At 38.5% G+C, this 2851-nt stretch overlaps 1 pseudogene; it reads left to right on the plus strand.

The window, feature by feature from the left end:
* The first annotated feature begins 1125 nt into the window (after window positions 1–1125).
* LOC112474623 lies at window positions 1126–1244 on the plus strand (annotated as a pseudogene).
* The last annotated feature ends 1607 nt before the right edge of the window (window positions 1245–2851 follow it).

Here is a 2851-nt window from a genome sequence, read left to right on the forward strand (position 1 = left end):
ACAGGACAAACAAACAGAGACTCATGGCCATGGACTATAGAATAGTGGTTACCGGTGGGTAAGGGATGGGGGGAGTGGGGAGGTAGACAGGGTAAAAGGGTCAAATATGTGGTGACGGAAAGAAATCTAACTATGAGAGGTGAACACACAGTGTCAATATATATATATGCCTTATTGTTAAAATAAGTAAATACATAATAAAAACTTTTTAAAAAGTGACTGGCCTGTGGCAGGTTCTCAACAATTATTTGCAAAATAATAAGTGCTAAAGCAAAAGGATAGATTGGGGCTAAATTGAGGAGGTCCTAGAATGCCTGGCTGAGTACTTTGTACTTAATTTAGTGGACAAGGGGAAACCATTCATAGTTGGCACATTAAAGCACATAATAGTTAGAGAGAACTTTTTTCACTCTAATATTATCCTTTCCCAGCAATTGTGTTCTCTCACAAGTACTGAAAAGAGAGTTTCTTTCTTTGTTTCTACTTTATTCTGACAAATTTTCCCAGTTTGCTTGGACTAAGGCAGTTTGTGGGACATGGGACTTTCAGTACTACAATGAGGACTATCCTAGTCAACCTGGAACCAGCTGGTCATCCTACTCTCCTTTCTCCCGTCAGAAGGAAGAATGATCATTCTGATGTGTCCACATCTCCAGAGGGTACCATAAAAACAAACAGGCTGTCTCTTACCATCCTGGGCCACCTTTCCCTAGACATGGGGTGAGGGATTCATCTCATACTTCTACTATCTACTAAGGAAACAGTCCCAGCCTAATCACCTGTGCCTGGGGGATGAGTTAAAAGAGGAATGGGAATAGGAGGCTCGGCCAAGTTCTCTTACCTGGTTTTGCCAACAATGAAATAGATGGCACACACTGCTTCATTATGCCTATTTCTCAGTTGAGTAGAACTCAGAGGGAAAAGCAACAGTTAGGATCTCCCATATATATAACAATGATTGAAGCTAAATTTTTAACAGATTATCCAGCAAGTGTTTACAAAATGCCTACTATGAGCCACATGAAGTATCAGAGAACAAAGATAAGTCCTCACCCTTGTGACACTCACAGTTGCATGGGAGATAGACATATAAATCAGTATTTAAATACAACATATTAAATTATAGTCTATGGCTATGCCACCCTGAATGTGCCCAATCTTGTCTGATCTTGGAAGCTAAGCAGGGTCGGGCCTGGTTAGTACTTGGATGGGAGACCACCTAGGAATAACAGGTGCCATAGGTATAAAAAGATAAAAAAAAATAATAAAATAAATTATATTGTAGCCATGTATTTATAATACCATAAAAGCAAGAGGAGAGAAGAGAGAAAAATGGACTTTTTTCTTTAGAACTCTAATTATTGGTATGATTGCAACTTCTCCTAGAAGAATAATAAAAGGTGGTTTGTTTGGGCTTATTGTTGTTATTGTTACTGTTGATTTAGAGGGTGTGATACTTGAATTGAATCTTGAAAAATAAACAGAAGTTTGTGAGGCAAATATGTTAGAAAGGGCATTGTAATTAAAGAAAATAGCATGTGCAAGTGTAGGATGATGATGGAAATAACAGAAAATAATAACTTATGATGTCTTCATTAACAGGAGAATGTAGAGGCATGGCAGAAAATGAAGGTTAAAGTTTATCCGGGGCCGAATGGAATAATCGATTATGTCAAAAGCCTGATAGACCCAAGTTACAGATTGAAATAGAGCCTGGAGGTGGGAAGAATAGTTTGTCAAGTCTGAAAATGGTTCAAGGGAATGTGAAATTGGAACTAAAGTGGCTGTCATGGTATGAAATGGGGAGTGCAAATTGGAGAGATATAGGTAAGGAAGAAAATTTGCAGAACTTCACTGGTAAAGGAGAACTGAGAGCACAAGTATCAAAGGTGATACCAAGCCCTTGAGCTGGGAAACCAGGAGAAGTATCCTCAAAAGAACTAGGAAAGTGAGAAGGAACTGGCCATTGAAAATTGGCTCAAAGAAGAAATGTTTAGTTTGAGAAGCTGGTAGGATACCTAGCTAGGAATGTGAAACAAGCAATGAGAAATATGGACTTGGGTCATGTAAAAGGTGGCAGAGCAACAGACACGGGTATGTCTAAAGATGATGGATGACAGATGATGCCCCCGCAAAAAGAGAGAGAAGAAACTAAGAGAAAAGAGACAGAGACTGAATATTCAGAAAAACCAGGATTCGGGGAGGTAAAAGAACAGAGTCCATTGAAAGAAGCAGTGAGGAGAAGCAGTTCAGAGGTGTAATTTGGAGAAGGAAGAGAGATTTCTAGGAAGAAGAGATGGTCAGCTAGATTGGAGCTATTGGAGATGTCAAGGATTTTATTGTGGCTATCAGAGTATGGCCATTCATGAACTCCAGCCTTATCAGAGAGCCAAATAAAGGTAGCACAGGTGTGATGGATGGGGAGGTGTGATGGAGTTGCAGGACAGATAATACTTACCACAAGTACATTTTTTTTTGAGCATCCCAAGATATATGAAGGAAACCCCTTCATCTCACTAAGCTATCTACCTACAATATCATTTATGAACAACATTAAATATTAGGCCTAAATTTCTTATTCATTCGTTCATTGATTAATGCACTCATCTATCTATCCATCAAGCAAAAACTTGGAGTTGCAGGACAGATAATACTTACCACAAGTACATTTTTTTTTGAGCATCCCAAGATATATGAAGGAAACCCCTTCATCTCACTAAGCTATCTACCTACAATATCATTTATGAACAACATTAAATATTAGGCCTAAATTTCTTATTCATTCGTTCATTGATTAATGCACTCATCTATCTATCCATCAAGCAAACAGGTAGTGGGCATACAAAACAAG

This window comes from Pteropus alecto, unplaced genomic scaffold (assembly GCF_000325575.1).
Source record: "Pteropus alecto unplaced genomic scaffold, ASM32557v1 scaffold7, whole genome shotgun sequence".
NCBI classification, from domain to species: domain Eukaryota; kingdom Metazoa; phylum Chordata; class Mammalia; order Chiroptera; family Pteropodidae; genus Pteropus; species Pteropus alecto.